Source organism: Myotis davidii, unplaced genomic scaffold, assembly GCF_000327345.1.
Source record: "Myotis davidii unplaced genomic scaffold, ASM32734v1 scaffold218, whole genome shotgun sequence".
Classification (NCBI taxonomy): Eukaryota; Metazoa; Chordata; class Mammalia; order Chiroptera; family Vespertilionidae; genus Myotis; species Myotis davidii.
The window spans coordinates 1303767-1318193 of NW_006289235.1; positions in this window are offsets into that span (position 1 = coordinate 1303767).

The following is a 14427-nucleotide window of genomic DNA, read 5'->3' on the forward strand; positions in this document are numbered from 1 at the left end:
GGCCTCCTGCAGATGCTCTGATAGGGACTGGGGATAAAGCCAGCAACTGAGGTACATGCCCTTGACTAGAATCTAACCCGGGACCCTTCAGTCCAAGAGCTAATGCTCTGTCCACTGAGCAAAACAGGCTGCAGCTTAATTCATTTACTTTTAATCTATATGTGTCTTTATATTTAAAGTGGGTTTTGTTTTTGATTCACCCTCATAATCTGTCTTTTAATTGGTGCATTTATGCCACTGACTTTCAGAGTGCTTACTGATAGAGTTACTGCCTTATCAGGTGGCTTCTGGGGCTTCTGGGGCAGCCTGCAGCCCGTGATCAGATCCGATCAGGCGGCAGGCAGGCGGCTTCTGGGGTTGCACACAGGGGCCTGGATGGTGGCTTGTGCTGGCGGCTCATGCTGTCCCACCTTATCTGCAGTATGCAACTTAGCCGCCATCTTTGTTGGCAGTTAATTTGCATATCGTGCTGATTAACCCATGGGAAGCATAAATTACCATGTTTGTTTATTATTAGATAGGATGTGTCCTTATCCCCATGTTACCCCCATCCTCCCCACTCATGCCCTCATCCCCCTGTTTTCTGTGTCCACTGGTTACGCCTATATGCTTGCATATAAGTCCTTTGGTTGATCTCTCCCCTTACCCCCACCCTCCTCTATGAGTTTTTTTTTTCCTTTGTTTAATCCCACAGTTTGTCACCTTCCTAGAGATACTTTTCATGGAGATGCTATCTAAATCTGCTCCTTACTCTTTTTCTATCATTTTTTTAACATAACATTTTCACTACTCAATATTTCCTTACGTATTAGTTTAGTCATTTGTTGCTTGTGTCTGATTACTCTATCACTACATATTCCAAGCAACTAAAGATCGATAAATGTTGGTGAGGGCAATATGCACAGATAAGTTTGTCCCTTCCTGACTACATAAGGATTACAAAGCAATAGGGTGGTTTACCTTTTTAAAAAGTATAATCACTAATGAGGACAGGTAACTACAAAACAGTATTACTATCTTTAAAAAATCATAGTGTAAAAAATAGAAAAAAACTCATAGACACCAACAACAGTGTAGTGATTGCCAGGGGAAAGTTGGTGAGGGGAGGTGGCAGAGGGTAAAGGGGGGATATATGTGACGGAAGGAGAATTGACTTGGGGTGCTGAACATACAATATAGTGAATAGATGATGTATTGTAGAATTGTGAACCTGAAAGCTATATAAATTTGTTAACCAGTATCACCTCAATAAATTGGACTAAAAGGGAAAAGTTTTAAATAAAAATCATAGTGTATGATTTTTTATAAGGATAAAGAGAGATAATCAGAGGGATAAATAAACAGTAAACAGAGGAGAAGTAAACAGAGAAGGTTGCTCTAGAACAGGGGTGGGCAAACTTTTTGACTCGAGGGCCACAATGGGTTCTTAAACTGGACTGGAGGGCTGGAACAAAAACATGGATGGAGTGTTTGTGTGAACTAATATAAATTCAAAGTAAACATCATTACATAAAAGGGTACGGTCTTTTTTTTCAATAGTTTTATTCATTTCAAACGGCCCGGATCAGGCCCATGGGCCGTAGTTTGCCCACGGCTGCTCTAGAACCTAGACATCCTGCCTGGAGGTCCAGTTTCCCCTAGACCTTATCATGATAGACTGATTATTACTGGAAAATCCCAGAGAATATGCAAAACTTGTAGTTGTCCATTTTGCTTCTTAGAATATATATATATATGTATGACACAAGAATGGAGAAGCAAATTTGGCATAAGGCCTGTTACTTTCTGGAAAACCTGCAACCCCTACTCGTGAACAATGATGCGTGGCATCTATCATACTACCTTACTTATTCAAACCCTATGGCAGGTATAAGGAAAGTTATTAGGTTTGGCTTAACACTAACTCAAATACATGACCATTTTTATCCTAGGACTTTTGTTCTTCAGGTCTTAACAATTTAAAGCAGTATAAAATCACTTACTTTTACTCCCTCTCTCTAGATTTTCATGCTACATTTTCAAGTGAAGCAATTTAGAATAAAATGACTATGCATCTATTTTGTGTGCGGAGTGTATACTGTCGATCAAGCCTTTGACATTCCACAGCTTACACTGGTTAATAAAACTCTTTCTGCTCTGAGGACGAAAATGGAAACATTAACATTCAGAGTTGTCCTTGAAAGTCATGTGGAGTCTGAGGTTTTCTGAATTATAAAAGACAGGATCAGGAACATTTCAAATGTGATAGCCAGGAATTTTAAAAATAATAATTACAATGATATTTTGGTAGCCAATATAGCATAAGTTGGTTTATTTAATTTGGCCAATTCTTTTTTCCCTATCACTCAAGTATGAGAGTACATATAATTACATATATTAAAATCAACCAGAAAATAATGCAATACTGCTCAATTTGTACATGTAAATTGTTATGTTTACTGTTTTAATGTATTTTAGTAAAGAAACTTAAGTATTGTTTAATCCATGTATTGCTTATTGTCAAGCTCAGATTGAGTCATTTTAAAGCATATGTGATTAAATTTATTATATATTTTCTCCAGTACTTGGATTTCTGATTTTGCTTTGCTTATCTATTTGTTTTATAATCAGATATTGTATTCTTGCCCTATTGATCAAGGGTTTACATTTTATGCTTTTGCGGCAGTGCAAAATAACCACTAAAGCTAGTTGTGAGCTGATAGTTTTAAAATCCATAAGAACTATCTGGACTTACATTGAGTAGAGGGAAATGTGGGGGGGAAAAAAAAACAACAAAAAAAACCCAAACAAACCAAAAAACAGGAAAGGCTCCCCATAGTGGCTAAAAACCATAAAGAGTGCATAGCTCTGGGGTAGATTAGCATAAACTCTATTTTAAGTTATTTCCAGTATCTCTTTTCTCTTCTACTTATTTAAATTATATTCCTTCTTTTGCTCCTAATCAAGAATTAGAATAAAAAAGGTTAAACTAGCCTTTCTGAGCACACTCAACAGCTGCAAGACAGAAGCTACTACAACGGCATAATCATTTCCTTTTTCCCAGACCCTACCTCTGAAAATAAATATTAATGAATATCACAGTATTAGCTAATCCCCCATATCGACAAAAGATAAAACACTATAAAATAGTCAATGTCCACAGTTCATTATTTTTTAAAGGCTGATTGTTAAAAGCAGCAAAAATGCCACACATAAAAAGGTGGGTCTAGAAAGTTAAATTTTTCTGCCAACCTATGTATCCACGAATAAGGGTCATGATCACTGGTATAATGTTATGAATGGTAATGTAAATATCTGATATGCAGGATGTATTTTCATTGTTCATGACCCACAGGTTGAGGACTGCTGGTAAAGTATACCCTCCTGTTTCCTTCTTGGAGAAAACATGGATTCTCAAGACTACTAATTTTTAAATTACATTAAAGTTGTATAAAGCCATTTTAAAATTAAATTTAAATATTTACGCCAAAACCGGTTTGGCTCAGTGGATAGAACGTCGGCCTGCGGACTGAGAGGTCCCAGGTTCGATTCCGGTCAGGGCCATGTACCTGAGTTGCGGGCACATCCCCAGTGGGAGGTGTGCAGGGGGCAGCTGAGCAATGGTTCTCTTTTATTTACTTCTTATGGATTTGAAATTCTCTTAGCTAGTTGTATACAATGGAGATTTACAGTTGATTTGCCAATTAAGCCTGAAATATGAGCCAAATACAGATGTAACCCCAGAGAAGTACACTAAAATTTTTGCCTATCAGAAGATAATGCACTCAAGTTAAAATGTTATAATATTGGTAAAGTATGTTTTTCTTTATTAAAAATATATTAATTGCCCTAGCTGGTTTGGCTCAGTGGATAGAGCGTCAGCCTGCGGACTCAAGGGTCCCAGGTTCGATTCCAGTCAAGGGCACATACCTTGGTTGTGGGCATGTCCCCAGTGGGGAGTGTGCAGGAGGCAGCTGATTGGTTTCTCTCTCATCAATGTTTCTAACTCTCTATCCCTCTCCCTTCCTCTCTGTAAAAAAATCAATAAAATATATATTTTTAAAAAGTATATTAATTATTTACACACACATGTATACATACTAGGTATTTTATTATGTATTTCTTGCCATTATTTTATTAAAGTACTGCATTTGCTATACTTACCAGATTTTTAAAATATCTATCATGCTCTTAATTAAATTTCTATAGCAATATTAGATACAAATGTCAGCAATCTTTGTTTTCTAATGTCAACTAATGATCTTTTTTCCTTATAAGAAAAAAGGACATTGTGAAAGTTAACATTAAAAATGCTTAGATATGAAAACTTAGATTTTGTTCTACCTCTGTAAATAATTATATTTCTTATAAATTATCCTCTAGTGAAAGTACCTGACCAGATTTGCTGTTCTCTTAGTTCATTATCACAATTTTATGATTTAAAAATTATTTCTCTTCTATTTTCTTTCAACATCAGTGGAACTGAAATCTTCTTGCTCTGACCCATGTCAAGTTGGTTTTTAAAAAACTGGCTTAAGACAACCACTGCAGAGAGACTCATTTCAGTGTTTACTTCAGACTTATGCTATTATACTGTGAAATAATGCCTGGAAAATAAAGGCATAAAAATATGCAAGCCTATGGAATTATTGAATTTATTGCTTAAAGGAGGTGAAGAACAACAATTAATCAAAAGGTGGACTAAAAAAAACAAACACAAACAAGCCCTAGCTAGTTTAGCTCATGTGGGGGAGGCAACCAATCAATGTGTCTCTTCTCACATCAAGGTTTCTCTCTCTATGTTTCTCCCCCTCCTTCCCACTCTCTCTAAAAATCAATGGAAAAATACCCTCAGGTGAGGATTAACAACAACAAAACACCAACAAGGTTGGGTCTCCTGTAAGCTACATAGGATAGCATACAATATTTCTCTTGGCCACAGTATTTGCTCAGCAACATGGAACAGGAAAGGGCAGTGGTTGCCTAAGTGCATAGTTTATTTTATTATTCCTTGTACTTTAATGACTAACCAACAGTAAATTACCAACACTTGCAGGTCCTACATACACACACACACACACACACACACACACACAAATACACAAAACCTAGAAACAACACAAATCATGGGTTCTGCATGGATGCCAAAGCCATCTACTCCCTCCCACATATCACTTTCAATTAATATAATTACAAAGGTGTTTAATAAAATGTTAAGTTTAAGTAATTTGTCATTTTTTAGCTTAGTCAAATAAATGTGCACAAAAGGAAAGACTAATGAGAACAAAAGTTGGATCTAATATAAAATTTGCAAATAATTTTAAGAAAGCAGAAGAGTTTCTGGGAACATGGGCTAAGTCCAACATCTGGGAAAGTAATATCTTTGAAAATCCACCTCAGGACAAAAAAAATCCCTACTTATGAACAATTAGCTAATTCAATACATCTGGATATTAACTAATTTTATCCTATCTAATAAAAGACAAATATGCTAATTGGCCATACCTTCATTACGCCCATCAGCAAATCAGAGTTATATGCAAATTAACTGCCAACAAAGATGATGGCTAATTTGCATACTGCAGGCAGGGTGGGCCAGTGCGAGCCACCATCCAGGCCCCCATGTGCAGCCCTGGGCGGCAGGGTTTGGCAGCGCAATTGGCCCAAGGAAGCCTTATTCTTGCAGGAATCTTCCTGCAACGGGCCTCTAGTCTATATTATAAAAGGTCAGTGGTCGTAATGCCGAAATGCTATAATGACCAAATGACTGGTCACCAGGAGGTGCATAGAGCACCACTAGGTCCCTCCCCCCAGCCCGCAAGCCACTCGCGGCAGTGGGGTGGGGCGGGGATCATGGCTCATGTGGTGTGGCAGGGCTCGTGGCTTACACAGTGCCAAGGGGCTTGTGTGGGGCTCGAGCTCTCGCGGCGAGGCAGGGCTCGCAGCGCAGTGGCAAGCTACTGGCACACGGTGGGTCTGGGTCTCACGTGATTTTGTGCACTGGGCCTCTAGTTTTCATATAAAAGTGTCCTGGCCAAATCAGAAAGTTTTACAATTTCTTAGGAAATGATGGGAACTTAGGCACTTTATTCTTTGTTTCACCTCTGCTCTTACAGACATTCTTACTTCCTTCTTTCCAGCACCTCTGCACAGGCTAGGCTCTCTACCCCCTGCTTCCCTGAATGAAATGATCTGGAAATGATTAGCCATTTGATTGTAAGTCCAATATTCACTTTGCTAAGCCTTGCTGGTCACAATATTGTCTAGTTCCCCATGAGAGTCTATTTATAGTATGTAATTTTGTTGTAAATTTGCTGAATATTTTAAATAAGCTTTCTCAACAGGCTCTCCTAGAAGAGCTTTTATTTTCAGACCCACTTACTTCAATATGATCCCAAAGTTATATTAGGCTTAATATCAGAACCCATTTTTTAATCTTTCTGTCATAAATAAATGTTTACATTTTAAAATATTTATTAACATAGAGCTCAAAATTTTAAAAATTATAATTATTTTAATTTTATACATATTTGTGGTTATTTCCCTGTTTTGTGTGCTTGTGCTTCTTTGCTTCTTTTTTATATAATTATTAATTTATTTTATGTTAGTCCATTCATCAATTAGGTAGTTAATTAATAAACTGTTCTTAATTAAAAATAAATAAATGTTTATTTTTATGCCAACTCCTGAACTACCAAAGGTGGGGGGACCTAAAGTTCATTTCAATGAAGACATTTGAAAGATTTTAAAAGCACCTAATGCTTCCCAATCACAGAAAGTGGGCTTCATAAAAATGAAAAATTATTTTAAAACAGAGTGGACAATGTACCCCTACACCTTTCAGAATATAAATAGAAAGGGCAGAGTATGGATGGTAGACTGACAAAAATATATTCATGTATAAATATGTGGGATCTGAAATCAGATTCCCTGGATTTGATTCCTGGGTGCATTGCTAACCAGCTCTGTGACCTTGAGGAAGTTTACAACCACACCAAGCCTCAGCTTCCTAATTTTCAAAACTGTGATAGTAAAGGTATCTATCTCTTCAGGTGGTTAGGAAGACTGAAAATGCTACAACTGGTTAGCACTTTACCTGGCACACAGTATGACTTCGATGAATATTAACAGCTAGTAAGTTCTAAGAACTCATATTGAGGCACATTCAGAACAAATACTTTAAACCATATTGCAAGAATCCAATATTCATCTAATTTACCCTCATCTAATTTATACTAACCACTATCCTCTAATCAGCATAAGTACAGCAAAGGAATGCGAGCTGGGCCGGCGCCATCAGTGAGTGGGAGTGGTGGCGGTGGGAGCAGGACTGCTGGCAGAGAGGGGACCAGGGGCCACTATGGGAGGGGCCAGGTGGGGGTGTGGAGGATGGGTGGAGACCCGCACCTGTGCCTATCAAAGGTGCAGGAATTACTGCACTGGGCCCCTAGTCACTAAATAATAGACCTCAATTCTGCCTTTCCTCTTCCCTCTACACTCCATGAATGCATACATCCATGCATTCCATGTATAGCTACACCAGTGAAATCAGAATTTAACAGTGAACACCAAGAAAATCTAATAAATAATTACAAAATTCCTTTAGCCTGATAATACTTGCTGAAAAAGAAGAGAACAGGCTTACTGGGAGAGAGGGTTGGGGTGAGGGTTTCAGGTACAGCACAGAAAGTCATGTGCAGTAATTGGCTAATTGTATAAAGATGTGATAGTCAATTCTACTGATTATTCTCCTATTCAAACATTATCGCCCTTCCCATCAGAAGCCTATTTTCTGCTATGTTCCCTCTCTAGTCCCCCCTTTCTCCTAATTTTAAAGAAAGAGCTACAGGATAAATGTTGAAAAATAATTCCCTTAAGAATTTTGATTCTGAGCATTTCATACACAGCCAACATCTGTGTGCTCTCTTTCCCCAATGCTGACTCTGAGCTTGAAGACTTAAATACATTCTGTCTCTCTGTCCCATCCATTTAGATATTCCCAAGTCTGGGGAACCAAGTGCAACATTTTCCTAGTCTCTTTGCTACTCTCTACATCTGCTCCAGCCTCTAGTTATCTCTGCTAGAGGCAGGCTTCACTGGAATCTGGAAATAGAGGGAAAGAATCTGGGTTCAAAGCCCAAGTCTATCAATAATATTCAAGTCACTTTGGGCAACTCCTTAACGTCTCTGAACTTATTTATTTATCTGAAAAATTAGGGATTAAAATCCCTACAAGACAGGTCCAGTATTGAAGTTAAATGAAATAATGTTTTAGAATGAGCCAACACAGTGTTTAGGAGAGTTGGTAGGTAGATGATGGGAAATGCTTATTTTCTTCCATTTCTGACAGCATCAACTTATCATTCCATTCCTACACTGGAATCCATGGAAATAGCCCCTCTGGGAATCAGTATTTATTCCCAATACCTTTGATAATCTTATTACGTATCTTTTAATTACTAAATATTCTTAGTGTGCAGAAACTATAGAATATCATGTAAAAATGCCTGATTTAGTAGTTTTCCCATTCTCGGTAGCTATGACCTAGATCTTTAATTGTTAATGGAATATAAAATGTTAATATGTATAAATTATCTCTTAAAAATTTAGTTCTGTTAAATAAGAGAGTACTGCAAATTTTATCATTAGAAATCATTCTGTTCACAACAGAAATATTAAACATAAAATAATAGCATACTATAGTTCACAATGTTATATCCTTTAGAAAAAGACACAGTGCTATATTAACCCTTACTTTTAACATGAGATTGGATGTATAGCCATATATTTTGTTATATAAGACACATGAATGTAGTTTTTAAGAAAAATAATTATCTTGAAATTCACATTATCATATCTGTTGTAACTTTCTTGTGAAGAATTTTCCCCTAAAATTCATTCTAATGTTTATCTACTTATATAATTCATTTTCATTATTAATGCATTATCTGTTCAAGTAAACAAAACTAACTGCTATTGGTTCAAGAAACTATAAATACTTTACATGCTACTAACTCAATAAGTGAGAGAGGATCCTTTGTCTTACACTTTACCCTCCCGGGAGGCCAGAAAATTCTAATAAAGAAGCATTACAGAAATAATTAAGTATAAAAAATAAACTTTTTACTTTGATGTAGAGCCATTTGTTTATTTTTTTTCTTTTGTATCCCTTGCCCTATTCTGTTTGTTTTTATGCTAGTACCATGCTGTTTTGATTATTATGGCCTTGTATTGATATCAGCTGGTGTGATTCCTTCAACTTTGCCCTTCTTTCTCAAGATTTCTATGGCTCTTTAGGGTCTTTTGTTGTTACATATATATTTTTGTATTACTATAATTATTAAAATGATTATTGTAATTATTAAAATTATTGACTTAAAATTTCTAGTTCTGTGAAACATATCATTGATATTTTTATATCAATTACATTGAATCTATAGATTGCTTTGGGTAATATGGACATTTTAACAACATTAATTCTTCCTATCCATGAGCATGATATATGCTTCCATTTATTTGTATCTTTTTCAATTTCTTTCCTCAGTTTCTTATAATTTTCTGAGTACATGCCTTTTACTTCCTTGGTTAAATTATTCCTAGGTATTTTGTAACGCAATTGTAAATGGGATTGTTTTCTTATTTTTGCTTTCTGATACTGCATTATTGGTGTATAAAAATGCAACCAATTTTTGGATACTTATTCTGTATACTGTTATTTTTCTGAATTTATTAGTTCTAGTAGTTTTTTGTGGAATAGTTGGGTTCTCTATACATGGTATGTCATTTGCAAATAATGAGTTTTATTTCTTCCTTTCCAATTTGGATGCCTTTTATTTCTTCTTGTCTGATTGCTGTGGCTAAGATTTCTAGTACTGTTGAAAGAATGGTGAAAGTGGACATCCCTGTCTTATTCCTGATCTTAAGAGAAATTATTTTAGTTTTACTCTATTCAGTATGATGTGAGCTATGGATTTGTCATATATGAGTTTTGCCTATATTTTTAAAACCCAACTTTAGCTTCCCAATTGCCCAGTGTCAGAGTCTACTACTTTGAGCTCTTTGTTCATGCTCTAAATCTAGTCCTGTTGGTTCTGCTGTTGATTTATAAAATGTGCCTTATACTCATCAATTTTCAGTAACACTGCCTTCATTCAGGATCTACGTACTTTTTATGATATCTTCCTAACATGTCTTCTGGCCTCCTGTTCATCTGTGTTCATATTTATTTTACAAGATATATCTTCCTAAAGATTAAGATAAATTTTCCCAAATCGCCACTCTCTTCAATTTAATTTCTTACCAATAATAGGCCCCTATTACAGAGTAACTCCAAATGCATGAATCTTGAGTTCAAGACCCTCCATGATGAGGCTGTGGACCTCTATCACTAAGCATAGTGCAACACACGACTTAGGCAAATGATATAACAACATTTCCTCACCTCATTTCCTTTGTCCAAAGAAATCATTACTTTCAACACATTCTCAAGCCATTTACTACATTCTGCATTGTATAATGATCACTTGTGTTTTGTGTCTTTATTGAATGCCTTAGAATCTGAGCTTCTTGAAGAAGATTCCATATATGGTAGAACTCTGTATTCTTCAAAGCCCCATTGTGCTTTTATAATAATTTGTTCAGTGATGTAGAATAGAATGCAATGGAATTAAATGTCAAATCTTTTAGCAGGATTACATCTAAACTCTCCCCATTACACGAAAATCTAGATCATTTTAAAAGTCAGCAGAAGAGGATATTTTAGTCTTAGCAACCCAAATCTTTGAGATTAACTAAACTTCAAGGCAAGGATAGGTGACTGAACGTCTACGAAGTAATTTACTTTGTATTAATCAGTATTTAACATAGACCATCAACTGAAGTCAGAATATAGTGCACATGTTCATTTATATCTGAAAATTCTAATAGCCTATATGGTAAGGACTTTGCTGATGCTGTTATTAAGCTAATGGAGCTAATTAAAAAATCTACTTCTCTCAAAAGAACTGGAAACATAGCTAGTAAACTAAGCTTTAAACATCAATTCCGTCAGACTGTGATATGAGACAAACGATTCCTCTGTCAAATATTTTTTTATTAAAATACCCTCCAAAATAGCAAACTTCATTTTCATTAATGAATGTTCAAGCCCACAATAGACTTTTGCTCAATAATATTGTCACTTCAAGGGAAATCCTTTCATTTCTTATCAACATAACTAATAAAGTCTGTCTTTTAAGACAGAAATAACCAACCAATTATTTCTGACATGTTCTTTCACAAGGGGAACAAGAGGCTCAACTTGTTCATTCGCCAGAGAATCACTTTTGAGTGACTCATATCTAGGTAAAGCTTTACATTCTGTCCCCAAAGCAACAGCTATGAAGAATGAATGGTTTCTTGCAAATTTGTCAGAAAATTGGAACTTTTTCCAGTTACCCAGAGTTATCAGTTTGACTAGATTTAATAGTAACTACCAATATAGGATTGATTGCTTTACCTTGCCTAATTGGCAAATTCAGTAAAAGTGATTTATCTTCATGGCATTTCCCAGTGGTTCAATTTCTAGCCTGCCTTAGAATAAAATGCTGTTGATATTAAGATAGCAAAGGATCTTATCACAGAACACAGAGAAGCATATCTGTAATATTCATGGTATACTTCTGAGCTTTGCAAACATTTTTATTTTGAGAGAGAGAGAGAGAGAGAGTACACACCCATGTGAACCCTCTTATCTGAGCAGAATTTAATTTTTTTCCAGCAACAAAACTTGTATTTTTTCTTTATTTTTGTCATCTGTAATAATCTCTTAGGGAAAAAATGAGGATGATGCAAGGATTAATATCGAACTACACAAAGCTATAAAACAACCTAACTGCTATATTAAGTGAGAAGTGTGGTCATGCAGCAGAGTGGGGTGGCTTTTTTGACTACTCCAAAGTTACTGATGCATTTTGTTGACAGAAGGAGACATTTTCTTATTTTTATTCACTTAAAATTCTTGGGAATAAAAGTTGCAAAGTGGATCAATATCTATTTTAATAAGGCTATATATTAAACTCAGTTACCTAAAGAAAGAAAATTTATCTTGTTTTATAAATCATGGCAAGACTAACAAAAAGTTCACTACTTATAGTGTGAACTTTAAGAAACTATACATATTTCACATTTAAAAACATTTAATTCCTTTATAAATTGTTTGAAATTGCTAAATCATTTTCTTCTCACTATAATTAATTCAAGTAACACAAAGAGTATTATCAATTGGCAGGCTTTCTCTTGGCTGTGTCTTTTCCTTGTCTTAATTTTATGAAAAAATAATCCCGAAGTGGGTTTAAATAGTTAAAGGTGAAAGTTGGCCCCACTTTCTGAACCAGCAAACCCATTCCTTCTGCTTCCTTTTATGCTCTTAAATTAATAAGTCCTGGATGTACAAGATTATACAAAGAACTTGCATATCATTGTTTCAAATTATTCTCTTCAAAGCGATTTCATACTAATTAGAAATGGCAAATTTTCAAATAATATAAACTATTCCAATTTTATGACAGTATTAGCCAAATATTGTTCATTCCATTCATTTTATATCTTCCAGAGGAAAGTACAAATCATTTCAAGTAATTGTCAGATTTGAAGAACCTGGGTGGCCTAACCTTAATAGAGTCTGTTCAGTTTCAAGCTAAGACTTTTCCCCATAGTTGCCCTAAGTCATGCCATTCTTCTGCCATGTCTCTTTTGGGGTCGTTCTTACTAGTTTCATTCTAAGACTCCAGGCATCCAGTGCCAACATCCTTCCCCCTGGGATTCAATGATACTGGCCTTCGCCTGGCCTTTTCCTGAAATGCCTCACAGTCCCAAACTAATGGAAACATTAAAATTATGACTGGAAGAAACACTAGAAACCAACTGTCTCACTTTTATTTCCAAAGTGAAGAGATGGAGAGCCTGAGAGATTAAGTCATTTCTAAACAGCACACTTTTAGTTAGTGGTAAGGCTGGGATAGTATAATGGCTTCCAGAATGGGAAGACTATCATAGGTTCCTCCCTAAACAGGTGCTGAGTCAAGGACTTAGGTGCAAATAGTTTATTCAGGAAGTGATCTCAGGAGACAATATGAAAGGTTGGAAATGTGAGACATGTTACCCCATGAACATCTGGGGTCCAGTCTTTCTGGGAAATTTCTGAGGGATTGTGGGAACTGAAAGGGACTTTGGCAATGATTCTGGGGTGTTTATCCATCATCTCCCATCTCTTGTTGTTAACAGCAGCTCTGACAACACTAATTCCATTTCCTGCCCAACCTCAAACTGGCTGAGACTCTCCCACAGCCAGCAAGTGCCCTCAGAGAAGCCACTGGTGTATACAGAAATTGTCTGCATGCAACTGCCAGTGAAGCCTAAAGGGAAAACTACAGGCTCAGAGTCTACCAAAGGAATGCAGGGTCCACTCAGGAGAAGAGGCCCAATTCAAGATCTAGCACTGTATCTAACTGCTTTATCAGATGCTCAATTAAAATTTATGTGACAAGTTAACCTCTCCTAGCACCATTTTAATAAAAATTAAAATACAGTTGATACTTTTCTTCCTGTTAGAGTAATAGATGGGTATCACCAGAGCTATAGCTCTCCTTAAACTGCTTGCTCTTAAACCTCTGTGGCAATAAACAGCTTTGGGGGCAGTATTAGCAAGAGCCTGTCTCATGTGTCATTGAAACCCAAAGTTCATTAGAAAAGAGTGTGGGATGTGGAAAGAAAGGTATTTTTTATCTGCACAGAAGAACTGTGAAGCTAGTTCTGACAGTGTTATAAAAGGAGAGAATGAACTTGGGTGAAATGTAGACTTAGGAGGTTTGAGTAGAAATAGAAGATATTTCCTTTAAAAGCCATAAATCTAAGAAACACAGATCACGAGTAAAGTCAGATAAAATTCAGGATGCCCAGTAAATTTTGAATTTTAAATAAGGAATAATTTGACACATACATAACTAAAAACATCTTTATTGTTTGTCTGAAATTCAAATGTAACCACACTTTCTCATATCTTTTTTTGCAAAACCTTATAAACCAAATCCTGGGCCAGTCATGAAGGTTCTTCTGTATGTGTGTGTCCTGATAGACTGGACAAGGCCCAGAGTTAATGATTATAGAAGAAGTCCCCTCAAAATTTCAGATCATAAACATTCTTATAGAAATCCTAATCACAAAAACAATGTTATTTTTGGCAAGCAGGGAGCACAGTTGAAAATCTACAAATAAACTGAAGAAAGATAAGCAAGAAATATTAGATGTTGTGTTTTATAGGAAAGCAATGTTATAAATGTTCACTTTTTCATCAAACTTGGCCTGCTCCAAGAAATTATAAATTGAAGGGGAAAAATGTTTTTTTTTAAAAAAACAAAAAAAACCTTGCCGAAACCGGTTTTGCTCAGTGGATAGAGCGTCGGCCTGCGG